Source organism: Castor canadensis, chromosome 5 (genome assembly GCF_047511655.1).
Source record: "Castor canadensis chromosome 5, mCasCan1.hap1v2, whole genome shotgun sequence".
Classification (NCBI taxonomy): Eukaryota; Metazoa; Chordata; class Mammalia; order Rodentia; family Castoridae; genus Castor; species Castor canadensis.
Genome location: NC_133390.1, coordinates 118,000,532 through 118,028,065, shown reverse-complemented (window position 1 = coordinate 118,028,065; position 27,534 = coordinate 118,000,532). Strand labels below are relative to the sequence as shown.

Sequence of the window (27,534 nt, the reverse complement as noted above, 5' to 3'; positions counted from 1 at the left end):
CTGTAACCTTGGAGTGGGTTGATCTAGGCTACTTGCTGCTGTGGAACTGACCATCTAGTTTCTGTATATTAGGTGATTTCAAGGAAAAAAATCAATGTTAATAGCAACAATCAAATCAAAACTGCAGAAGCCTGTGACTGAAGTATAACTTACTTTATACCTGGGTTTATGGGATGGGAGGCCAAAGGGCTTGGGTGAGGGGCAGCACTGGGGCTGGGTGGTGTAAGGATCGGGGAGGTAATAGTGAGTAGGTCTCATTGGGGGCAGAACAGGCGTCTCTGTCAGCTGTCTGCCAGAGTTACACATTCTTACAGTAGCCTATTAATCTCAGCTGTCTGCCAGAGTTACACATTCTTACAGTAGCCTGTTAATCTCTAGGCTTTGGTTACTCTTTATTTTAAATTCACATATAGTAATGATAATTCAGTAATTATTTTTTAACAGCTAACGATCGCATCTTTGTGGTTGAAAATGCAAAAGGCACCCAAGAACGTGGAGTTAAGTCTCCCTCTGCTCTGTTCTCCTTCCTGGAGACCACCATTGCCAGGAACCATGTGCATTCTTTCAGACATGGTTAATTTATATTCAAGAAAAATATTTATGTTACATGTTTGTATATTTACATTCCTGAGTTCCTCCACTGTCATTCAAATAGTTGCACACAGCACCTGCCATTCTGCATCCAGCTTCTTCACCATGTCTTGAAGACATTTCCTTATTAACCTGTGAAGAACTGCATGCTTCTTTTACACTTGCCTGGTATCTATTGTGGAGAGACCTACTTTATGGAGCCTATCCCCTGCTGATGGCTGTGTGGCTGCTCCATTCTTCAGAGGCCTGGTCTTCCACAAATCCTCCTCTCCCTCAGCCCACCATTGATAGCCTTGTCTAAAGGGGCAAATGGTGTCATTGACAGGTGGACTCTTCCCCATCATTCACTTGGCTTCCCTGACACACCATCCACTCCAACTCCAGCTGCTTTCCAGACTTGCTTTCTTAAGATATGAGCCCTCCTTCCTTCCTCCCTCTCTCCTTCCTCTTCCTTCCACCCTTCCAGAAACCTCCAGGAGTCAACTTTGACTCCTGCGCCTCTCTTAACTCCCCCATCTGGCACCTCCATTTTCATTCTACAATATATCACCATGCACCTCTTGGTCCTCCTTCCCCATCACCACTTTCTTCCTTGGCCCAAGGCTCCATCATAGCTTGGACCATTGCAGTAGACTCCTCTGTTGCCATAGAAACCAGACTGCATCACTACTCTAAAGCCTCCCATGGCTGCATGGTGCTCAGGAGATAAAATCCCAAATCCTTTCCACTGCCTGGTAGATCTCCCACTGCTCTGCCCTCACTCATTACCCTACAATCACTCAGCAAGCTCTTTGCAGGTGTTTACACCTATTGTCCCTCCTGCTTGGAGCACCATCCCCACCCCAGATGCCTTCCTTCGCCTCCCTAGCTCTGCATCCCTTGAAGTTTAAATGGCACTTCCCCAGGGAGGCCCCATGACCCTCCCATCCTACAGTGGTCATGCACCCAAGGGGCTCTATCACCTTGTCTTGTCCATTTCCTTAAATCACTTGTCACCCCTTGTGGCTACACATTTGCCATGTGTTTGCTTAATGTCTGTTTTATCTACTTGACCTTCTACTGCCTGAGGACAAAGATGTATATCTTATCCATTCTCTGTCATGTCTCTCTACTGAGGTCTAACTGGTGTTTGTTGAATGAATGACCAAACTCATTTGAGCACTTGTTCTTTGCCAGGCCTTGTGCTTAGACCTGGGCATTCAAAATTTAACAGGATCCAAACAGATGACAAAGAAATGCACACCTTCTTGGTAAAGTGACATGAGGAGGAGGAAGGGTCACTCCAACCACCACAGATGTCTAGGAGGGTGGGGAGCTGTTTGCCAGTGAGGAGGAAGGGAAGGGGCACTTCAGGCCATGGGTAAGCATGGACAAAGGCACTTGCGGAGTGCAGCCCAGTGTGGCTGGGCCACAGGGCACACGTGAGATGGGGTGAAGTGTGAGCCAGGAAACTGCATGGAAACCCAACTTTGAAGGCTCACACTAGTTGGATATTTTTGTTATTTTCTAGTTTTTAGTATCCCTCATATTCCAGTAGAACTGGAGATAAGGTGTTAGTTCAATGAAACCCTAGCTGTAGATGGATTATACCCCATTTTATGAAAGCGAATCAACACTGGTAGACTCAAAGCAACTTGCATTGCCTCCTCTTATTCTCTCCAGTGTTTTTTCCCCCTAGATTTTTAATTTTGAGACAGGCTCTCATTATGTCATCCAGGCTGGCCTCAAACTCAAGATCCTCCTGCCTCAGCCTCCTGAGTGTTGGGATTACAGGTGTGTGCCACCATGCATGGCTCTCTACTCTGTTTATTAGATAGCTCAGCTGCTATAAAAAAGAAACAACACTCTCTCCAAAATCCGGTATCTTAGAGAATAAAGCAATGTCTTTCTCTTTTGCCTAGTGGCTTCCCATGGTCATTTGGAGACTCAGGATCTTTTACTTCTCCCCAGTGGTTCATCAATGTCTCCATGAGTGCATCTGGGCCTCAGCCATGTCCTGCCTAGGAGTAGGGAGGGAAAGAGGACAAGGAGGAGATGGGCCCCTTGTCCAAAAGGCTGTGACTTGGAAACTGGACACCGGTGGCTCATACCTGTAAATCCTAGCTACTCAGGAAGCAAAGATCAGGAGGATTGTGGTTGTGGTTTGAACCATCCAGGCAAATAGCTCACGAGACCCTATCTTGAAAAACCCATTACTAAAAAGGGCTGGTGGACTGGTTCAAGGTGTAGGCTCTGAGTTCAAGCACCAGCACTGAAAAAAAGAAAAAACAAAACTGTGACTTGGATGGAGCCAAATATCACTTCTGCTCACATTGTGTCAGTATGAACTTGACCTGATACAAAGGCAGCTGGGAAGTCCTATACAGCTGGGCAGCCAGGTGCCCACTCCCAGTTCCACTGCTCTGGAGGAAGGCAAGCATGGAATTTGGAGGACAGCAAGCAGAGGAACCTGCAGTGGCAGGCCCCAGGTGACCACTGTGAAGGAGTGGCTGGATGAAAGGCAGAGGGTGACTCCAGGTCCTCAGGCTTCCATCACCCAGGCAGTGAGCCATGTGCTCTGTTTTCTGCTATCCGATACAAGGGAGAGGGTCTTGAGGTTACCTTGGCCTCAGTCTCCCCTTCTCCTGACTGCTGTCAGTGACAGTCTCCCCTCAGCCCTCTCCTGTCTTTGATTCCCTGCTGGTGATATCTGACCCAGACCTGGACCTCAGCAAATACAAATCAGGGGCCGCGTCCTGGTGTCTCACAGGAGCACTAAGAGATTATTTTAGGGACTTGAGAAGTAACTTTTAAGACCCAGAAACAAGCCACTAAATTGCAAATCATAGCCATTCTGTTACAGGCCCCTGAAGACGATGTGCTAATTTTGGACTTGCCCAATAGGGGTCACTCTATGAACCTAAAGGTAATAAAACTGCACATAAAAATTCCGTCATCTAAATCCAACTTTTACTGGGCTTTTATTACAAATAGCATAAAATCTCCTTAATATTAAAATTAATGATCGCTAATATTTATTGAGTATTACTGTATCGAGCACTATATAACATGTCACCAGCAACATCTCCATTAAATCCTACTGCTCCAAGACCAGAATACTATTATTAGCTTTATTTTCAAATGGGGAAACTGAGGGTCAGAGAGCTTCAATAACTTGACCAAAGCCACACAGTTAATATAGAGCAAAGCCAGGATTTGACCCCAATTCTGCCTGGCTCATAATGAAGCCACCAGCCTAAACCTCATTAAAGTGACTTACTGAACACCTGCAGGGCCTGCCACAGATTCTCATCCTCATGGTCCCCCACCCACTCCCCACCCCCTACTCCTCCCTGCTGCCAGCTCACCTCTATTACCACAGGGAACGCACAACTTGGGAATCTTTCTTTTCTTTCTTTCTTTTTTGCGGGAGTTTGAACTCAGGGCCTATATCTTGATCCACTCCACCAGCCCTTCTTCATGAAGGGTTTTTTTGAGATAGGGTCTTGTGAACTATTTGCCAAGATTGGCTTTGAACTGTGATCCTCCTGATCTCTGCCTCCTGAGTAGATGGGATTACAGGCATAAGCCACTGGCTCCTTTTTCTTTCTTTTTCTTTCTTTCTTTCTTTCTTTCTTTCTTTCTTTCTTCCTTTCTTCCTTCCTTCCTTCCTTCCTTCCTTCCTTCCTTCCTTCCTTCCTTCCTTCCTTCCTTCCTTCCTTCCTTCCTTCCTTCCTTTCTTCTTTCTTTCTTTCTTTCTTTCTTTCCCTTTCTCTCTCTCTCTCTCTCTCCCTCTCCTCCCTCCCCCTTGCTAGGCAGATGCTCTATCACTTAAGCCCCACCCTCAGCCATTCTTGCTCTTAGTTATTTTTCTCATTGGGTCTCAAATTTTTGCCTGGGGCCAGTCTGGACCTCAATCCTTCTATGTACATCTGTGTAGCTGGAATGACAGGCATACACCTGGCTTGATAGCCATTCTTATTGGTCCTGCTACCACCAAGGACTGGGCCATCCCTGCTCTCCAGGGACTGCTCTCCTACCTGGGGGAGGGGGCAGTCTCCACACTGCTGGAAAGGGAGCCACCCATCACTGTTCTCCATGGGAAAAGCTAGCAGGGCCTGTTGTCACACAATTCTCCCTTCTGAGCCCTCTCCTTGCTGCTCTCACCTCCTCTCACTGTTGTAGAGCCCACCTACTTCCTCACCCCTGCCCCTTCTCACTCTTCCCACTGTCCTCTTCAAAGTGCTAGCAACCCTATAATGTCCCCCTCTGTCTGGAAACCTTTGGTATTCCCACTCTCCACAGAGCAGAGCTGCTGCCCATGGATCCCTGCTGGACCAGGCTTTGATTCGTTACTTCCTCTACCTCCCCCACCAGAGCCTCCAGCTGCAAAGAAAAAGGGAGAAGTAGAGGAAGGGGCTGTGGACAGATGTGGGGAATTCTGTACTTTCTCTTCCTTCTTGGAAATTCACAGTGCTTATTAGTAAAGCTCTGAAATCCTACAGACAAACCTGTTCAACTTTTACTCAACCCAATCTTCCCCGTGCTTGTTTGACTACAGAAGGAACACTGTTGTTTGTGTGTGGTATTGGGGGATTTGAAACTCAGGCAGGCCCTCTACCACCTGAGCCATGTTCCCAGCCCTTTCTGCTTTAGTGATTTTTGGATAAGGTCTCACGTTGTTACGCAGACAGCGTGGCCCACAATCTGCTGACCTATGCCTCCTGTGTAGTTTGGATTACAGGTTTATGCCACCATGCCCAATGACTTGTTGAAATGGGATCACATTAAATTTTTGCCTGGGCTGGCCTTGAACCTTGATCCTCCTTATCTCTGCCTCATGTGTAGCTGGGATTACAGGCATGTACCACCACACCTGATTTAAGAAGCCACTGTTGAAATGCTCCTGCAGCCAGGTGGGACCCCATTCCCTGCTTTTTGCCTCTTCCCTGCCCCATCAGAGCACCTTCTCTGAACACCTCTCCTGATTAAAATGTTTTAAAGCCCAACTCAAAAGCCGCATTCCCCATGAAACCTTCCTGATTTCATCATGCCTTAGTGTTACCCTGAGCTCCTCCATGACTGTAGACACAATGTCCACCCCGTGTGGGGTCAGCGTGGTCTTTCTCGTCTTCTCTCTGAACATCGGGATCTTAAGGCAAGAGATCACATCTCAGCCACTTTCCCCTCACCTAGGCCTGGCTCATCACAGGCTTCCTGAAAATAGATATGGATCAGGAACCAACCTGGAAAGCCTGCCTCAGCCCAGCCCAGCTTGGGTTCCCATGGCAACCTCTGTGGAAGGTCAGCCCTGAGCCCAAAAGTGCCTAGCCTGACTCCTTGAGCATGAGGGACTGCCCAGAGCCTTCCCCTGAGCTCAGTAGCAGGCGATGGGGGATCCATTTGAAACTGACCAGTGCTGTATGCCCAATTTGAGTGCCCCCTGGAGAAATATGTCACCTGTTATTTGCATATGGTGGCAGCAAACGGACCCTGGGTACTCTTCCTCACTTGCAGCAAGCTGGTTCCATGTTTTCTGAGCTGGAAAGTTGATCAGTTCTTGGCAAAGCCTAGAAAGAGAGTGTCATGAGGCCCCAGGCATGGGGCAGACCCACATCCCAAATCCCAGACTTGTGGGGCCAGGAGGTCAGTGGAAGTGAGATAAGTGGGTGGGAGCAGAGGTCTTGGGGAACCAGGAAAGTGCTGTCCAGTCTGAAAAGGGTCCCTGCTGTCCCCAGACCCCTAACCTGGAGGAAGAAGGCACCAGGAAAGACAGGGCTTTGTATTTCCTGATTTTGAAAAATTAGTTCAAAAATTTTAAAGCCATTAAAGGTAAATGAAGACAAGCTGCTGCCTGATCTTTCCTGTACCATTGGTTTAAGTGTGGGGGAGTGTCCAGCTCAAGCTGAGGATGCATGCCTGTCACACAAGCATGTGAACACAGGACTCCTTCATATACAAACATGTAACTCTCAACAGCACTTGTGTGTGTAGCTCGGTGAATGTTCAAATGTCCTCCTCCTCCACATAACTCCTCAAAGGCATGGTGGCAGACATTTCAAAGTCACCACTGAGCCAGTGAACAGGTAAAGGCACATGTGAGTCACAGATCAAATGAATGGTGGTGAGTGGTAGAAGCCTTTATCTGAGGTTCATCCTTGCAATTGTGACACAGTGGCTACAGGGGCTAAGCTGGAGGTGGTGGCAGGGGCCCACAGCAGCCACCTTGAGGTTATACCTGATGGACTTGCTCACAGAAAAAGCCATGTGACAGCTGTTGTTGTGAGTTACACGTGTGTGTCAGAGTTCACACGCTGTTGTGATGGGTGACCTGCCTGGCTTCCAGTACCCCCTCACACACCCCACTTTGGGATGAACTCCCTTCATCTCAGGCCTGTCCAAGTGACACTGCAAAAGACCCTACTTTCTATCCAGCCCCATAAGGTTGGGAGCTCAAGGTACATCTTAGCACAGTCCCTCAGTCAGGGGCTATGGCACAGACTCCCTGGGCCTCCAAAGGCCCCGTGCTCAGGCAGTCTCACCTCACCTCTCTGTGGTCTGCTGTCAAGAGCAGGACCTGGTGCCATCCACTCTTAGAGAGAGCCCCAGCTGGCAGGGAGAGAGACACAGGCTGCTGTTATTACAAATGCCACCTTGGCAGGCTGCATAGGTGTGGAAATGTGGCTTACACTCCCCTGGCCTCAGTTTACCTCTCTGTAACATGAGAATGGGGTTGTTGTGCTAGTGAACACAAAACTCATCTGTGGGCCCGCCTAGCACAGGCCAAAGGAGGCAAAAGATGGTCACATGCTCTCCCTGTCCTTCTCTGCCTACAGCCAGCATACCAGGGGTAGGGGACAGGAGGCAGTGGGGAGTCTTACCTCACTGTTTCTGCTGCTTTCTCTATCTCTGTCTCTGTCTTTGTTTCTGTATCTCTGTCTCTCTCTTTCTGTCTGTCTCTCTGTCTCTACCATTCCCTCCTCACCTTCCCTTTCCTATCTCTCAAAGTGGACACAGGCACAGGGAGCTGCATTCCCAGCCAGTGACTGCAAGGCCAGCTCCCAGGGCAGTCCATTCCACAGGCCCTCTCCTCCCCCCTCCCTGTCCCCAGCCTCCCCACTTCTGGGCTCAGACAGCACTTGGGCTGCATCCTCACCAACTGTCTTTCATTGGAACCCGCACAAACCGTGTCCACCTGCTGGAGGAATTGATGTGACCAGAAGCTGCACAGGCCAAGGTGTCAGGGCTCCTCCCAGCTGGGTACATGGGAACCATAGTGACCTGTGTGACCTCATGCATCATCAGGACAAGAGCGATGCCCCTTACAGTGCTGTTAGGAAGACCAGGTGACTTGACATTCCCAAGGCCCCTGGTTCAGCGATCTTTTGTACCCATCCTTCACCCCCATAAATGTTTCCTTCACTTTCTGCAAAGTGCAGAGGCTGCTGCTCATTATTGTCAGGCAGCAGCTTCAGGGTCCCCACTCTAGTGGGCATCGAGGCCTTTAACAGACCTACTTCCTCCTGCCAGGTGGGAAGGCCCTCATCAGATTCCTCTTCCCCTACCCTTGTCACCGCTCCAATCACACAACCAGGCCAGATAATGACAAGGTTTGCATTGATTTTCTCACCCACACTCTTCCCCTCCCAAGCCTGCCTCTCCACAGGAACCCTGTATTGCAGAGAAAGAGTGCCAGATGTGAAAGCAGTGGTCCCTCTTCCATGTTCAGCCTGTGTGGTGTTTGATCTCTGGCTTAACAAGTCCAGCCATTTTTCTTAAGAGAGCAAAAAAGAGATTCAGACAGAGAAAAAGGGATGGAGACAAAGAATGAGAGAGACAATGAGAAAAAATGAGCCAGAGACAGGCCGAGAGGGGAAAGGGAAAGAGAGAGGGAAAGGGGCTGGAATGAAGAGAGCCCTTGTTTCTCAGAAGCCACCTCTGGCCCTCCCCACACACCTCTCCCCCCACCTTCAGTCCTGCCTCACCAGCCTGCAGCCACCACATCAACTGAGCGATCAAGCTCTCCCTGGGGAAGTGACAACCTCTTGCTCAGCTTGACAGGGCATCTGCTTAAGTTTCAGGGGCCTCTAGCACAGGGAAGACTTCTCTGGCAACCTGGCAAGAGCATCCTTGTGGCTGGAGTGCTGGCTGACAGGGAACAAATGGACTGCCAGTGGGGAGCCAGAGCCCCTGCCTTCCTCACTCCAGGGCTAAGTTGTCTTTCTGGGGGTCCCAGGGAGCCAGCCATGAAGGCCTGGCTTAGCATTAACTCCGAGTTTCTTTCTTGCTCTTCCCCTCCTATCTCCCCACCCCTTCCTGCTCCCCCTTTTGTCTTCCTGGTCTCGATTTCCTATCTGAGAACCGTTCCAGCCCACACCACAGCTGATCCAGGCCTCTGTAACAGTGAAGGCTGTTTTGAGCCTGAGTCAGAAACCAGCACTGGTTTTTACTAAAGGCAAATGGAAAACAACCTTGTTTTATAAAAGCAAAATGCCCTGTTACCAACCAAGTGTTCAGTGGGACCCTAACTACTAAGATAATATGTGTAAACATGGTTTTACCCCTGATAGCCCCTGACCCCTCCCTGCCTGTAGTGGGAGTGGGAACCTGCATGGGTTAGTGTTCTTTCCCCTGGCTAAGTGTTTCTAGGTCATTGGACTCCTCCTCCCCAACTAAGAGCTCCCATCCAGGAAACACCATGGATTCCACTCCAGCCCCTGGGCCTCCATAATTAATGGGACCACTGGAAGCTTCTGGAAGGATGCCCCAGAAGGAAGGATGGTAGGATCCTGAGGACCTATCTCTCTGGGGTCCAGCTAGATGAGGAATGGAGCCCAGCCAGCCCCAGGGGCTACCTCTACTGTCACTGATCCTGCTCCCTTTTGGCCACCTGGGGCTGGCAGTCCTGGGGTATCTTTCTCTCCCTGCCCCACCACCCTCTGGACCTGTCTCTTTCTATAATTCTCTTCTCATCCAGTCTATTAGCAGGCTCCGGCAGGCTCTGCCAGGCTCAACTGCATCTCCTTGTCTGGTTTATATTAGAAGAGAAAGCTCTGGCATGTTTTCCCCTCACCTGAGGAAAGAGATGCTTCTCTTTTTCAAGACACTTCATAGCCTCTGATGAAACCCAAGAAAGACTTAAATTATAATGAAATGCTATTGTCTTGAGATGAGATGGTCTAAGAGTGCTTCTGGCTGCCCTGGGAAACAGCCCAGCTTTTGAGCAAAAAGGCAAGCTACTCTGCATGCCTGTTGCTGGCCTGTCTCCCCACCTGGACTGGTGCAGTAGCCTCCTAACTGGTCTCCCTGCCTCCCCACTCCCCTCCCCTCCTTTAGATTCTTCCTGTTCTGATCTTATTACTTCCTCCTGGGTGGCCTTCAGTGGCTCCTGAATTCCTAGTTCCAGTGCCCCCACCCCCCCTTAACAGAACTACCTTCTAGGCAGACTGCACCACACCATCTATCTGAACTCCTATAGCTGTGTCTGTAGCCCAGTGGAAAAAAACACTTCACCCTTCCTGCCGAGGAGTATCATTATTTGTATACTTGACAAAAGAGAAATGAAGCACACCCTGTAAAGAAAATCCACTATGTGCCAGGCACAGTGGAAAGCGGACTTCGAGACCCAGGGACCTGGGTTCAAATCCTCCCTCCACCCTGCTCACCTTGAGCTCACCTCCCTGCTCTATGAAATAGGACTGTGACACCCACCTGATGGGCTGCCATGGAGTGCAGAAAAGACCTAAAACTCTGAGAGTCTAGAAGCTGCTCAATCAAAGCTAGCAGCTCTGCTTTGTTTTGTATCCCTCATGGTGAGAAAGGACATATTTGCCTGGTTTTTGGAGGAAGAAGTGCTTCTCAGTCTTGGCTATGTTTTGAAAACACATGGAAAGCTTTACCAACTACAGACACTGGGACCCACTCCCAGACCTCTCTTGGGATCCATGTGTCCCTGTCCAGGCAGAACAGGACCACTGAACCAGGGCTAGTGAAGCAGAGGCCAGGGGATCCTGCTGACTTGGAAGATGAGTCAGCAGCTCTTGCAGGGGTCCAGTGGACTCTGGCAGGAGGACAGAACGGTGCCTGGGCTTAGGAGAGTCTAGGTCAGGATGGTAGGAAGGGCTCATGGCACCTCTTGCCCACCCAGCACAGGGAGTGCCATTGGTTCTGAGAAGACTACAGAGCAGGGGCAGACTGGCTCTCTGCTTGCCCAGAACCAGGCCTGTGACCATAGTCCAAGAGTTTTCATGGGGTGGGGAGTTCAGAGCACGGAGCTAATTAAGGTTGTCAGGAACAAAGTCTCACTTTCCACAGCTGAGAACAAAAGGGAAATCTCCCTGGAGTTAATTAGCTTCCTGCAATATGGCTAGTGCCAAGGCCTTACGCTGCCTGGGGTCTCTGTCTTCCAAGAGGCAGTTCTTGTGGCCAAAGGAAAACACTTCTCAGACAGCCTGGGCAAGCCCTTCCTGTTGCCTGTCACATGCTCATTCATTTGCTCAGCCATCAACAAATGGGTGTTAAATTCCAGGCACTGTGCTGGGGACTAAGATCAGTATGGTGGTGACCCAAAGAGAGAGGTTCCCTGCAATCCCAGAGATCAAAATCTACCTTCATTCAGTAACTCTTTGAGCCAGCATGCAACAAACAGCTCCCTCTGGTGGGACCCGGAGGCTACCTGTGTTGGATTTGTTTATTTTCCCCAGGAAATTCAGCCTGCCCCTCCTAGACCTACCTTCTCCTCTCTCTCCTCCCTCCAGCTTTCCTTCCCCCATCTCCATCCTTGGTTGACTTAGAACATACAGGCAGAAGAGCTCTTCCACAAGCTCTGCCTTCTATGCCCCCACCTCCTCCATCCAACCATTCCTGAGCTGGGTGGTCCATGTCCATGCACCCGAGGGCAACTTTTTTCCTCTGATCCCATCCCCTGCACCTCCCTGGAGCAGGGTGTGGAGACTGTTGCATTACCCTGTATCACTGGTTACCTCACTAGTGCCCCATTCTCACCATCAACACTCCCTTTCTAGAAAGCTGGAGAACAGCTCTTGACACTCCTATCTCCTCGAGTACTTCCCATTTCTTTTGACTCCTCCCCAGCCAACTGCCTACATGGACTCTCTACAGGAGTCTTCCATAGCCGCCTCTCATTTCTCTTCTCTACTTGCTTTTAATCCCATACCAACCTGCTTGCATCCACCACTCCATATAAACTGCTCTTGCCAAGGACACCCAATGCCTCTAAGACACCAGAGTCACTCCTCAGTGCTCTCCTTACTTGCCTTGATAGTAGTGCTGACATAATCAATTCCCACCTCCTTTTAAAAATCACCCTCCATTTGGTTCCTGAGATGCCTGTTTTGGTTCCTGGTTTCCATCCTGCCTCGCTGGCTATACCCTTCAGCCCACTTTGATGGGCCCCCTCTTCAGTCTCTTAGTGTTGAAGTAGTTTTGCAAAGGCTAGTCCCTAGGCCTCTTTTCTGTCTGCATTCCCTCCCATTATGACTTTGTGCACTCTCATAGATTTAAATATTGTCTCTATGCTGACAACTCTCAAATTTATACCTTGCAGCTCAGGCCTTGCCCCAAACTCCAGATCAAATAGCCATCCATCTAACCATCATCTCTTCTTAATTGGCACCTCACCCTCAACATGTCCAGAACTCAATTCTTGACCTTTTCCCATAATTTCACTCCACCTTTGGCCTTCTCTAACTCAGTTAATGACTTCATCCCTCCTGTTGGACACAGCAAGACACCTGGCTCTTATCTGTGGCTCCTCCCTTTTTCTCATCTCCTGCATCATCTCACCTGCCTTCAAAATGGATCCTAAATTTCACCCGTCATCCTTTTCTCCACTACTGCCACCTGGTCTGAGCCACATCTTCCATTGCCTCCTTACTGGTCTCCATGTGGCAGCTAACATTCCTGGTTGTCCAAACCTTCCAGTGGCTTCCATCTTGCTCAGAATATAGTGCCCACTGGGCCCTGGATGACTTGGGTCTCACCACTGCTTGGACGGCCTCCCTCCTTCCCTTCCTCACATCTGTTTCTCTCCTGACATGCTCTCTTCTTTGTGCTTCTACACTGGCTGGTCTTTCTTCCTGGAACATGTTTCAGGAAGTGATACCCACATGGCCTATTCTGTCCCTGCCTTCACAGAGAGCCCATCCCTGAGCATCCCATTAGGACTGCAATGGCTGCCCTCACATATTCCACGTCCCTTCCCTCTCCCCCCTTTGGCATAGCACGGATTACAATCTTACATGCTATATAGCTATTTGTTGTTCACTCCCTCACATTCCCTGGAATGTGAGTTGGTAGAGTAAGTTGACAGAGCGGACTCTGTCCAACACTTAACCCCTAAGTGCCTGTGATTTGACCTTATTTGGAAATATGGTCTTTTCGAATGTGATTGAGTTAAGGCCTCAAGACTAGTCCATCCTAGCTGGCTGCCAGTGGCTCACACCTGTAATCCTAGCTACTCAGGAGGCAGAGAACAGGAGAATCATGGTTCAAAACCAACCCAGGCAAATAGTTTGAGAGATCCTATCTTGAAAAAACCCATCACAAAAAAGGGCTGGTGGAGTGATACAAGGTGTAGGCCCTGAGTTCAAACCCCAGTACCGCTATATATATATATACACACACATATATATGTAAATAAAAATAAAAAGACGAATCCATCCTAAGTTTAGAGTGAGCCCTAAATCAATGACTGGAACCTTGTAAGAGAAAGGGGAGGAAGATATGAGACATAGGAGCTCAGGGAAGAAGTCCACATAAAGAAACAGACACTGGAATTCTGCTGTCAAGGCACACCAGAAGTCAGAAGAAAGGAGGATCCTGCTCTCCAGCCTTCAGAGGGATGGTGGCCAGGCTGACACCTTGATTCCAGACCACTGGCCTCCAAGACCCACAGGACAAGGAACCTGGATTGTAAACTGCCAAGTTTGTGATAGCTTAGGAAGCTAAGATAGGATCTTTGAGCCATTCCTGCTACATTCCAAGTTCCACCACAATGCCAGGCAGAGGGGGTTGCTCAGCTTCCAGGCACCAAATGATGTATGCCCACAGAGCACTGTGCCAGGCACTTTGAGGGACACCAAGAAAAGACAGGCATGGGGCACCTCTGCCCTCAGCTCCAGAAGGCTGTGCAAAGCCAAGAACCCTGGAGCCCCAGGTTTAAGGTCTCAGTCTGTGACTGGGAAACTGGAGCCTACACCTGTCCCCTTCATTTGCAAGATGGGGAAGCAAGATCTGTATCCCAGGGAGCCTGGGAGAATGAGATGGTGAGTAACTGGCTGTTGAACTTTTCCTCTCCCCACTCTTCAGTGTCCCCCTTATCTGTAGAATAGTGCCCCCACTTGTCTGTTTGGAGAGCTGTTCTTAATGATTTTTTCTATAACACCGTGTGGTAATATGGGAAAATCCACGGGCTCAAGGGAGGGCTGTCTGTGACAGCTTCATTGCTATGCTTGGTTCAGAACAACCATTCTTCTACTCATCCCTCCTTCCATCCCATCCATCCATCCATCCATCCTCCATCCAATCACCTGTATATACATTAACTCATCCATCTACCCATTCTCCTATCAAATAGTCTATCTATCCATCTGTCCACCCACCTAACCATCAACACATTCATCCATCTTTCCATGCATCCATTCACTTCTCCATTTATTATGGTGGTGATAAGTAAAAAATTAGAGTGGCCAGTGTTCATTCAGTCCCCTGTGCCAGTTATTTTGTAAAGTGTGTCACAGGAATAGTTTAGTCTTCTCAATAAGCTTATGATGAAAGTTCTATTATTATTCCTATTTAGAGAAGAAAGAGAGAAGTTCCCAAGAGCATGATTGATTTTCTTATGAATTGCAGTCAGAAAAATATCATAGCTGAGCTCTAACCTAAGACATCTGGTTCTAGAGTTCCTCCCCCAATCCATGTACATGGCCTTCCATATACTTACCACCAGTCATCCAACCCCCCCACCAGTCTCTTTACCCATCCTTCTGTCCACCTCCCACCTGTAATCCTGTTCTACCCACCAGCTCCCCATGCACCCTTCCACTCACCCATCCTCTATATCTCATTCCTAACCAGTTGTCTATTCCCCTCCCTGTACTTCCATGCCCCCATAAATCCATCTACCCCACCCACCCTTTCTTACACTACCAAATGTACATTTAGCTAGTGAGCATTTTCTAAGCACTTTAAAAAATAAAAAAAAATTTTGGTGGGACTGGAGTTTGAACTCAGGGCCTCACACTACTATTTTAGCCACTCCACCAGTCCTTTTTTGTGTTGGGTATTTTCAAGATAGGGTCTCAAGAACTATTTTCCTAGGCTGTCTTCAAGTGGCGATCCTCCTGAACTCTGCTTCCTGAGTAGCTAGGATTACAGGTGTGAGCCACCAGCGCCTAGCAAAGCAGTTTTATTCAAATGATGCTTAGAGATGAGCAATGCTTCATCCCCGACATCAAAGCCTCACTCTTTGGTGAAGGGACTGGGCAGATGACCCAGTGGCTGTGACCCAGTGGTGTACCTGCTGAGGAAGAAACAAACCAGGATGCCATGAGTACAGGGGGCAAAGGCACATAGCCATGGAGTTCCACATAGGCTCTTGAGGACTTAGAGGCTGACTTGGAAGATTTAGACAGAGGAGGTGGCATTTTTAAGCAGCAGAGCTTCCATGCCAGTGTACCCACCCAGCTATTTCCCAGTTCAAGTGGGACTGGGAGCAGGATGAAGTCCCTCCTCTCTCACCCATTCTTCAGAAAGTACCAGGCAGTACCAAGTCACAGGCAGTCCCGTCTCCATTCTCCAGCCAGGATGGGGACAGTTCCAATCAGGATCTGGCCAGCACTGGGATGTTGAGCTGAAACTCAGGCTAGCTGCCTGAGAGTTCAAGTTTCCTTTGAGACTATTCACTACACTGTTTGGCTTCTCCCAGAGCCATCCCACATTTGCTATTCTGTGCACTCTCCACGTATTTGCAAGTTCTGATTGAACAAACACTGGCTGGGGCACAGTGAACCAAATAACTGTGTGCCTGTCAACAGTACTTGTTAATTGGGTAGCTGGAGAGTCCGCAGGATGGGTCACAAGGGAAATGCCAATTACTTCGTGTACCTGTTTGAAAGGCTCAGGTTCCTGGAATCCTGACTGGCATTAGAACACCTGGTATTTGTCTTTGTTATTGATCTTCCTCCCACCTCAGTTGATGGGCTCATTAATTGACAATTACCTTTTTCCTTGTGTAAGGAGAATTGCCAACAGTGACCCAAAGCATTCGAGTTTCATTTGAGCTGAGCTAAGCCTGTACCTGTTTAACCTATAACAAGTCCCAACAGGCAACTCTGGGGAGCTAACACTCCAAGGAGGCACCAAGGACATGGGTGTGAGTGTGGGTGCTGATAGGCACACTAGAGTGTGCAGCCTGCTGGGGACAGGCTGACCCAGGCTGATACACAGAACCTCCAATGGGACCAATTCACACTGGTTCAGCAGGCAGTGAAGGAAAGAATGACCACCTACTATGTGCCAAGCACTTTTTCCTAATTGCAGTCTCCATAAACTTTTAATCCCACAGATAAGACACATATCTGCTGTCTACTGCATGTATGCTCTTTATGTAAAAAGAGGAAGATTTTTTTTTTTGCTATATCCCCCAGAATACCAATTGTTGCTCCTTGGGGGTGGGGGAGTGGTATTGCCCCCCATGAGAATATATGATGCAGGGAAGGCAGGGCAGGAGTCATGTGACCTTGATGAGGCTGAATGTCATCTACATACACTGAGTCCAGAGACAGTAGAGCTTGATCAAAGTTAAACGTACAGCAACCAACTTGGGTTCAAGATTGTGTGCTACTTACCGTTCAATGTAACCTCTCTGGATCTCAGTGTCCCTGGCTGTTAGGAGGAACTAGCAGTTAGGCTCCCCTTATGTTGGGTGACAAAGTAATGAAGGCAGCATGTAGTATGCTCTGGGGAGTTGCAGGGGCTGCCACCATGGCTCCTTTCAGAATCCACTGGCTGATGGGATGGAGTCCTGGCACGTTCTCTGCATCTCAAGGGCACAGACTATATCTTATTGTCCTTGGCAGGAACTGGTCTTTATCCACTGCTGCATGAACTGCCTATGCTTGGGCAGGTTCACTCAGGCTCTGAGCAGACCAGGCAGCAGAAGACAGGTCAGGGACAGTGGCAGCTGCCCACCAACACCTGGGGACCACGTGTCCCTCTGAAAATGCCATGTCCAGTTGCCAAGAGGAAATTGCTGTTTTAGTCCCTGCAGATGTCCAAGTGACTTCAGAGACCTCCTCAGACTTCCACCTCCCTCTGAATCTGCCCAGCCAGACCATCAGTCCATGGCTGACTCAACATGCTTGAAGAGCCTCGGGTATTCTACTCAGGTGAGGGACACCGTGTCACCCCAGGCCTGTGAGTCAGTGTTCCAAGGCTGGGTGCTGGCTGGTGGAAGTTTCTGCCTCTTAGTCCAGTCTGGAGGTCAGACCCACTGGTCTGGAGTCAAAAGCTGACTCCTCAGATCAGGCACCAAGCTTTACAGGGACCCAAACCTTCCCCATCTTTGTCCTAGCAGGTGGCCACTTGCGTTTTGCAATTGGCAAAGGGACTACAGTCCATTTTTCAATAGCCAGCAAAGAATCATTGTCCCAATCTCTTGCATATTTGAGAGTTTCAAGCCAGCCCAGCAAGCACAAGCTGCAGACTTGACTTGGTTTGGTGCTCCAGCTTGTAATTATTTTTAAGCTGTTTATCCCTTTCTTCAAACAAAATCTGATGTGGCAGCCCAATTTATACCTAACAGGAACAAACATTCCTAATGTGTAACAGGAACAAAAATTAGCCCATGTGTGACTATCTCCAGCTCCCTGCCTCCTGTGCTTCTCACTTTCTAAGCAGCCTTCTAGAAAGTTCATGGCTCTGCTTCATGCCTGGTCAGTGCAGCCACTGAGAGGAAGAAAGGCAGAGGCCACCAGAGACCCTCTGACTCTTCTTCTGTGCAACCCTCCCTGTAGCACCCCAAAGCCCTTAGGATACAATTGGAAGTGGCTAGTTGGTGGCTACAGTTCAAATTTCATCCCAGCTCTCACTAGCTGGGTAACTAAGGATAAGTCACTTTACCTCCCTGAACCTCCATCTATTAAAATAAGAGAAAGAATCCTGTTAACATACCCACTACATTGCCATGAGGACAGAAGAGATTTGTGACAGTGAAAGCAAACTCTGGAGGGCATCCTGGGAGTTGGAAATATACCCCATTGAGGTCTGTGTCCTTTGGACCCTGTAAGGTGACAAGTGACAAGTGGCTAGGATAAAAGCAAAAAGAATAGTGTTTTCCCTCCACACTTGGTGTAGCAGACCCTGCTCTGTGCTCTGTTCTGAACATTTGGTTTTCAGAGTTTTCAAAACATTCCTGTTTTGGTTTATTTGTGAAGCGACTGTGCAGACAAGCAATTTCAGCCACTGTGCTGGGGATTGGAGCCCCTCAGGGGATTTACTAGAGCTCAGAGCAGGCTGGTTTCAGGTACTGGCCAAGTTCTCCCTCCCCTGGGTGCCCTTTCATGGCCACAGCCTCCCTGGAAAGGCAGTAGTAAGGGGTAAAGGGCCCTCACTGTGCAAAGAGGTGGCCTGTGAGGAGCTGATGGGTCACTCCAGCTGATGTCCTGGGGACACTTGGAAGGGGTTTAGCTTAGTTCTTATCCCACTTCCAGTGGAGGGGGCCAAGAAGGAGGCCCTGCAAGATTGGTCTGCACTGGCTGGAAACCAGGATAGAGACAGCAGTGGAGCCACATGGCAGTCATTTGATGTTCACAACTTGGAAGGGAAGAGCCCAAGGGAGAGCCAGTGACTCTCAGAAGACTCCTATGCCAAGCCTTTCTAAATGGCAGTTTATTATGTCCTCAAATGACTCTGAGCCAAACATAGAGATGTCAGAGATGAGGAGTCGAGTGACTTACCTAAGACCCCACAGCTCATAATGTGGTGGAGCCAGGATGGGCAGGAGGAAAGAGGGGTTTAATGGCTAGTGAGGTGGGAGGAGGCATAGGAATGGGGGTTCATGGGGACCAGGCCAGGTCTTGGAATTCATGTGCTCCACAGGTTAATGTGAGTTGGACCAGATGGTTCAGCTGGCTATCAGGGAACATTGTCATGTTGTGAACCATGGCACATAGATTCTGGGTGCCTACTCTGGGCTGGACATGGGGGAGGCAGGGATGCACAAGAACAGCCCCCACCTCACCCTACCTTCCCTAAAATGGTCATGGAAAGCACCACATACTCTGTGTGGAGGACCCTGCGTGCTGAGCTCCCTGGAGTCAGAAGAGGCATCCTGAGTCAGCAATGAGAAACAAGCAAAGGAGGACATGGGGTCTCAGCAACGCTCCCACCAGTGCACTACCCATCCAGTGCTATGAGATCACTCCTGTTTGGGGTGCTTTGCTGGGTAAGGGGTTTCAGGTCTACCCTTGGTGTGTGTGGGGGTCTTCCCCTTCATGCCACACAGCCATCACTTGAGGTGTCCAGTGCCCCTCCATCTGGTTGGAGGGAAAGGAAGGTTTACAAGCAGCCAAGACTTGGGGGTGGTTGGAGGACTCTGGCCCCAGTGGGTGGCACTCCAGATGGGATGCTTGGCCACAGCCTGCTGACCTGGCTCCTGGTAATGCATGTGGACAGTAATAGGCAGGAAAACTCAAGACCCACATGTCTTACCCCTGACACTGATGACTGCCTTCCTTCTCCAGCCAGGACTCATGGTGTCACCATCTCACAGTCTCCTTGGAACTCTTTCCCTGCTGGTCATTCTCATCTGCAGAGGATTCCCACTCTGCCAGGGACATCAATGTGTCCCCCAAAGTTCATGAATTAGAAGCTTAATCCCAAATTAATTATCTAATAGTATTTAGGTAATTACAAGTAGATGGAGTCACAAGGGTGGGCTCCTGTGGTGGTATTAGCGGCTTTATGAGAAGAGCCATGCTTGCTCTGTCCCGCCAAGTGAAGCCCTCCACCACGTTTGGATGCAGCACAAAGGCCCTCACTAGATGCTAAGCAGAGGCCAGCACCAGGATCTTGGGCTTCTCAGCCTCCAAGAGCCATGAGCCATATAAAACTTCTATTAACAAATTGCTGGTTCTCAGGTACTTCACTACAGTGAAATAAAATAAACTAAGCCAGTGGTTAAGAGCCTGGACTCTGGAGCAAGCCTCAGGGCTTGAGTCCCATCTCTGTATTTGACTGTAGGCAAGTAAGTTGACCTCTCTATGCCTCAGTTTCCCCATCTGTCAAGAGGCAACGGTGATAGAGACTTGCTATGAGGACTAAGTGCTGGCACACATGATTCCTCTGGGACTTCACACTGTCCTCTGGGTGATGAAAAGTCACAGATATCATCCTCAAGGACTTCTCCAAGGAGGTGGGATTGATGGTGAAAATAAGGCAATGACCAGTGCAAAGGAGAGACCCAGAGTGCAAGTGAGGTAAATGATTGGAGGAGAAAGAAGTTCTATTAGAGGATTTAAAACTTGTGTTCTAGGAAGAAGAAAATGCAAAAAGAAAAATAAGCCAGTAGATCTTCCGCCTGATGTTGGCATCAGGGCGAATAAGGTGTGGGTGCACGGGGGTGCCAGTAAGGCACCTCATGGGGAGGGACCTGGTTTGGGAAGGTCAGGAGACAGGCCAGCATGGGGGGACACAGGAGGAGCATACACCTGGTTGATGTGGACAGAGGGGCCTTGAAGGGCTATTGCGTAACATATCGGTGACGTGTGCCTGGCACTGCATGGCCACTTGCCTCATTGATTTCGTATCCTTTTCATGCTACCCATGAGTTCTATAATTAACAGCACTGTAGTGACCAAAACAGAGAGGGTAATTCCTTGCCCAAGATGACTCCTGAAGAGGTGTCTCTAGAGGTCCAGCCTGCAGAGTCAGCCTTCCCAGTGGCCGGCCCTTCCACATATCCCAGGCAACAGAGCAGATGATAAAGGAAGGGGAAGCAAATTCAGGACCAAGCCTGGAGAGTGCCTCAGCTTCCTCCTCCAAGGGACAGCCGGCCACCCACAGAGCCTCCGATACTTAGAGAGCAATGAGCATCAGGGAAACCTGGATGCTCAGCAGCCTGATTTCTGCGTGGAGTCCTTTGAGGCTGAGTTCTGTCGGCTCCCCATTCTCCCACCAGAGGCAAAGCTTCCATGGACCACACTCTTGTCTACACAACTCCCCATCAGAATGGCAGCTACCATGCTTTTAATTCTACCATGATGGCAATTGGGCCACATTCCAATTTGTCATCTAGTCCACAATCTTCCAAAGCATCACTTCTCAAAAAAAGAAGAAAATGAACTAGAGAGCTTTTAAAAAGAACAATGCATAGGCATTCTGCTCTATGTGCATGAGGTGTGTGCAAAGCTCCCCAGTGTTGAGAAGCATGACTTTAAAGGGGTCCCTGGAGTCATCTGGAACCTTCTAAGCTTTGCTGGGGATTTCCTTTGGACTCACATCAGCACAGCCCATTCTATGAGTACTCGCCAAGCACAAATCAAATGATTCTTGGAGCCACAGAATGGGCCATTGGAACACAGAGCTCAGCTGTGGGGACATGTGTCCTGGGGCGAGTCCTGACTATGTCCCTGGTAGTTCAGCTGCTGTGGCTTCAGAATACCCTGTACTGACTAGCATTATTGCTGTGCTGTCTCTCCCACACTAGCCAAAGAGCCCCACTGGGAATTTTATTGTCCATGTTATATTGTTCAACAGGAACCTTGGATGCTTGTGGTCATAATTTTAAAATATTAAATTACACAGAACATTAAGGGCCATGTTTTCTGTTAGAAGACAGGTTAATTGCTACTGTTCATCTTTAATTTTGAGATCGAAGCTGGCTTCCCATTTAGCTGTAATAGGTATTGTTCTGCCAGCCTTCCCTGACCCCAGAAGTTTTTGATATGGTTTAGAAACCCTTTTATGAAGCCCCTTTTTCTTTTGCCCTGCACATATAATAGATTTGTATTTCCTCAGTCAACTCTCTATCAGTGCAGCTATTTCACACCCCATGGGTCTGAAGGGAATAAATGCTTTCTCACCAGCAAGTGTGTGTGTGTGTGTGTGTGTGTGTGTGTGTGTGTGTATTTACAGTGATTGGCAAAAGAGGATTAATTGCTCTATTCACATACACACCTCTGGCTCCCAGACTCTGTTTTCACATGGGGATTTTTAAGCCTTTCTTCTACAGCCAGGCTGGATTGTCTCTAAATGTTCATGCTCTTAAAGAGATGTTTCTGGAATAGACCTTAAGAGAGAATCCACTCCAACCACTCTATGTTAAGGATAATAATGTCACCAGAATGATGCTTTATGTGTCAGGGGAGAGTGCCCACTGAGGGACAGGCACAGGGCAGTAATAAGCCCCTTGGTCCTGGGGCTGCTCAAGTACTTTGGAAGCTGCATGTCAGGTGTATTTTAAAGGCTTAAGAATAAAGAGGTTGTAAATCAGGAAGGCCTGGGCTGAAGCCCCTGCTACCTCCCGGTCCTGTGGCCCTGGGCAGCTATGTGCCACCTTGAGCCTCAGTTTCCTTGTCCATAAAATGGATGGAGTGAGTGAACACCTGGCCTTTACAATGAATATAGGCTATTGTTGTTAAATATTACAGACGACAGCCTAGCTTCAGTCTGTGGGAGGGGTGGGGACAAGGAAGAAACCAAGACAATGACTTTTTAGTTATCTTCATTTCTCACCACTCAATAGCCCATGAGACTTTACAAAACACTTTCACATATAAAATTTCAATTTATCTTCACCACTGTACTCTACCTAAACTAATAGTGTGGAGAAATGGAGGCTCAGAGAGGTGAAGTGACTTGCTAGAAGTCACACAGCATCCAGATAGAGCCATTAAAACCCACATTCGTAATTCTCTTTCTTCTGCTGCTTCCAGGAAACACTGGTGTCTATCTGTCCTAGTGTCTTTCGGCTGTATCCTAAGGATGATTCTCAGTGTCTTGGGTCTTTGTTGGCTTGGGGTGTGCTCCTGGCTTCTCCTGGCTTCTCCTGGCTTCTGGTTCCACAGGACAGCCTGCCATTCAAATGCAGACTGTGGAGCTGTTTCTTTTACTCTCAAGTGTGTGGGGCAATCACGCAGTCCAATAATAATAATGCATGATGTTGGGTACTCATAATACACTTGTCTCCTGTGGCAGTCTCAGAATTTTAATTGGATATGAGGAGCATTATTACTCCATAGTCATTAAATCCCATGTTAACCTCTCTTAAAAACTCTTTTTTCTGGCAATAAAAAAGACAGTTTTACACAAGGAAAGTCATTTGGGGAAGAGAATCTGCTCAGTAGTTTTTCCTGCCATCCTTATGGGCAGACTGACCACTCTGTCTTCTCCCCTCCCTCAGGTCTCGTGTCCCCTGCCAGGGAATGATCAGGAGGCCTGCTTGCAGGACAGGTTGCCCAGAGGTTCTGAGCACAGCTCAGTCCCAAGTGAACCCTTGGCAGAAAGAGGCCCTGAGAAGTCAGTTTTTTTACACCAGTGTTAAGATATGGAACTCAGTCCTCAGAGATTTAAGTTAGAAAAAAACAAAGAGGGTTGGGAGGACAGGAAAGGGATTAATCAGGACATAAGTGGAAACCAGGGACCCTGCCTCTCTTGATAGGAATTGAGCTGGGGAGGGGAGAGAACTTGGCTGTGGATAAAACTCTGTTTCCTTCAAGAACTGGGCCCTGTCCAAAGACACTGAAGTCCCCCCAGCCACCTGCTCTGGCCCTAGCCCTCTGGTGCTAGTCTCAGGCTAACCCATCTCAATACCTGCCCTAATGCTCTTTTGGTCCCAGGTGAAGGTCCCCAAGCTGCCTCCAAACCAGGCATCCCTCCCTCTGTTTGTCACATCCGTTCTGCACACACCTCCGTGCAAAGAAGGAATTTTGAGCCTGTGAACCCAGATCCTGCTCTGTCCCCTCCTTTATCAGGAAGCCAAGGTCTGGAGAAGGAAAGGTCTCATTCCAAGTGTGTGGACAGGTGGGAACTGGGACCCATTCAATGTCCAGTGCGTTAGCCCCATGGTAACACCAGCCTTGTGCCATCCATGTCCTGAGGCTGAGGATAGCTGTGGGGTCCCCCGTGGCCCCACGCTCTATTGGAAGCTTGTTCTAAACAGTCTGCTTGATCTCACTTACCCCCCACAGCAGTTCTAGAGGTGGCTGGGCTCAGCGCATCAGCCAGGCAGTGACAGAGCTGGGCTCCACAACCCCGCGCTTCACCACTGCACTCTGTTGCATAGAACCAGGCACTTGGAGCATCTGTTTATTTCTCTAAGACACAGAAGTGGACTCATTCCCATCCTGACAAATTTACACTTATGGCTCAAGTCAAGGGATAAAAGGGAGATAAAAATTCTTGGGCACATCAAAAGTGCTATAAAAACGCAAGACCCCTTACTAATGCCATTATAAAATGTAGACGAATTCTTTGGCCTGGGACCTTTTTTTTCTCTTTTAGGCAGTAAAATTCCATCAGAAAAGAAAGGGTTTTTGCACCCATAATGTATGAGGCATTTATGGGTTATAGACACGCTCATTCAAGAATTTTTATGTGGAAACTTTTCTGGGCTCATAGGGATTTACAGATAAATAAATGTACTCCCAGCTTTCAAGACACTTGAGGAGTCTGAGAGTTACAGCCCAGTCTCATTCTTTGGGGATAATGCCAGGTGGAAGAAGAGCCTGAGTGTCTACAAGGGCCAGGGGACTGGCCAAGAGGATAGGCTGTGCTGTAAATTCTCTTGAGTTCAAATCCTTGCTCTTCCATTACTAGCTGTGTGCCCTCGAGCAATTTTCTGGACCTCTCTGTGCCTGAATCTCTCTCTTCCACAAAATAGAAATTATGACAAACCATCCTTGATTCCTACCTCAAAGGATTACTATAAATATTTCATGAGCCAAGGACCCTTTGGAAGTGTGAAGAAACTTATAGATCCATCCGGGAATATTGTTTTGTTCAATGCATGCAATAAAAACACATCAGATTATGAAGTGTACTAATTATATTAAAATAGTATTAAAATATTAAAACCACAAATTAATAACTTGGCAATATATGTGCTGCCTTATTAAGGCATTAAATAACAGGCGTGGGCAGAAGGTACAAAAAACACCAGATTTCGAGGTGATGCTGGAAGTAGATGGTACTTTGAAGTATCTGCAATGACCCAATGTGATGAAAACATTTTTGTGTCTTAGATGGGTGGCAACAATTAAAGGAAATGCTTGATTTTCATGAAGATCAGTGACACAGGGATGTAATTTTTGTTTTCCAAGTTCTCCCACAGTGTGAATTAAATTCCAAGGATGCATGGAGGCTGGTGCCCCCAGGTGATAAGTCCTGTCCGGGAGAGGTTCTGGCGGGTGGACAGAGAAGCAAGGGTGGGTACTGGAGTGGCCTAGTGGGAGGGGCTGCCAGGTTCCCGCAGGATCCTCACCTTGAGTGACCTCAGGAAGAGGTTTGCAGACTGAGGAAACTGCTGTCTCATTGTCCTGCTGTTGCTTGCACCACGCTGAGTGACAAACAGGGTCAGTTTCAGTTGTGTGTGCATCTTTGACTTGAAACAGCCAGTGTGGAGGTCAAGGGTGGGCTCTGCCTACATTCCAACCTCACTACTATTAGAAAAACAGTGGTGTGAACTGCACAGTGTGGCTGGAAAGACAGAATGAATGGATGCATGTAAGTGCTTAGAAGAGTCCCCAGCATGTGTCAAAGGCTCACCCGGTAGATCTGATATTATTAGGAGTGAAATCCATCCCCATGAGTGAACCCACCACCCAGCACTCACACTTTGCTACTTGTCAAACTCTGATACTCTTTTACCCCCTCCCCACAAATGCCTAGGAAGCACTTAAGCAGCTCAATGTTATTTTCTTGATCTACAGAAGCAATGGTGAAGATCAGAACTGGGGAGGGGCTGGGGGGTTACTGTCACCCGCCACTTATGTAAGCTAATTTAATCCCTGCAATGGTCTTGCCACAGAGTTCTCATTTTAATGTTGAAGAAACAAGTGGAGGCTCTGAGGTGAGGCAATTGACCCAGACAAACAGGGGAGGGAGGATTTGAACTCAAGTCCATGCTGCACCCAGAAGCCTCAGCTGCAGGGAGAATTTCTCACTGAGACAGGAGCTGCCAAGTTAGCCCACCTTCTTGATACTTTCTTTCTACATTTCTCAAATAGAAAGGCCCTGGAGGAGAGTTGCACCTCACCTTTATCAAGCAACATAGTCCTACTTAGTCAGGAATGACATTTAACCCAGCACAGCCAGGGTGGCACTGGACACAGCATGCGGACTGCCTGGTCCCTGGTTTTCTTTCTCTCCTCTCCAAGAGTGAGGCGGGCAATGTTAAAAGGATGAAAGGAGATCCTGTATTCTGAGAAGCCCAAGTGTGCATGTGTGCAGTCATTCATTCATTCATTTGTTCACATGCTCACTTCCCAAACATGCACAGAGTACCCACTCTGGCCAGGTCCTGAAGATGAAGCATGAATGAGATGCGACCCCTGGGTGCAAGGACCCACACTGTTGGAGTCACACAGGTACACAGTAAGTGGCTGTCGGTGTCCTGGGCTGATTGAGGTATTACAGAGGGCTGTGGGAGCTGAAAGGGTCGGGGGACATTAGCTCTTCTTGGGACATGGTTGGGGGGACCCAGGGAAGGCCTTATCAAAAGCTGTGTCATAGAAAGCAAGTGTGCATTCACCAGGCAGAGAAGTGGGAGGGGACCAGTCAAGAGTGGAGGGGACCAGGACCAAGACAACACTGGCCTTCCAGTACCAGCAGGCTCTCTGCAAGTACTTTACCTGTCTGTCTGTCTATGTATCTATCTTCCCATCCATCCATCCATCCATTGATCTCATTTCATCTCCACTGCAGGCCTACAGGGAAGGCCTTAGCATCCTCCTCAGCAGAAGAGAGAATGAGGTTCAGAGAGGCTAAGAGACTCACTCAAGGCCACACAGCTGGGTGTAGTGGAGCCAGGTTACCACCCAGGGCTGCCTGACTGTGAAGTTTGCGTTCTTGTTCACATCAAAGCCTGCCAGAAGGGGCCTCTGACAAAGACCCTGAGATAGAGAGTCTGAATGTTCATAGGAGAAAGCTGGGGATAGAAGTGCTCCCCAAGGGTATGAGGATATTGGAGGCTGAGAATGAAGGCTGCGAGTGTCACATCCTAGAGGATGTTCTGTGTTGCTGAGAAGGGCTGTCATCATCACGGGCCTGACAACTCCCCTGTCCTCATGCAAGCATTCTTTGCTCTGTGCCTTGCCCCTCCTCCTTCAAGAGATAGTCTTGACCTCTGGTCTCAGCTGAAGCTCCAGAAAGTGGCAACCATGGATGGGCCCAGGTGAAACTGCCAGCTGGAGGTAGCCACATGAGGGTGATTCCAGATGACCCCAGTGGAGCAGAGATAGCTACCCTACTGCACCCAGCCCAGCCTGGACTGTAGAATCAGAACCAAATAAGAGGCTGCTGCCATTTTAAGTCACACTGAGTTTTAAGATGGCTTGTCACACAGCAGTCATTCCAGGGACAGTTGACACTTGAAGTGAGACGGAGTTCAGATCAATGACTTTAACACCCTCCATAGTGAGGGTAGTCATGCAAATTCTGGACCACCTTCTGGGGACCCAATGCATCTCCTTCTGGGAAAAGCTGGGGTCTCCTTTGGATAGCAGAACCAACAGCCTCCCTTGTCAGGGATGCGTCTGTCTCATGGCCAATGTCTCCTTCCTTCCTTTTCTTTCACTGATGATGGAAGCAGCTGCCAAAATAAATTGGGGCAGAGCTCACAACCAGAAAGCACCAACTGCCAGAGCATCTTTGCTCCTGTCTGCTCTTTCTGTGAACTACACTGTCATTTCTGTTCCTGTGGACTCTTCCCACGGGTGACCCAGG

At 48.7% G+C, this 27,534-nt stretch overlaps 1 pseudogene; it reads right to left on the bottom strand.

Moving 5' to 3' along the window:
- Positions 1-8,066, bottom strand: part of LOC109701845 (metaxin-3-like) — an 80,593-nt pseudogene extending 72,527 nt beyond the window's left edge.
- Between the last annotated feature and the right edge of the window lie 19,468 nt (positions 8,067-27,534).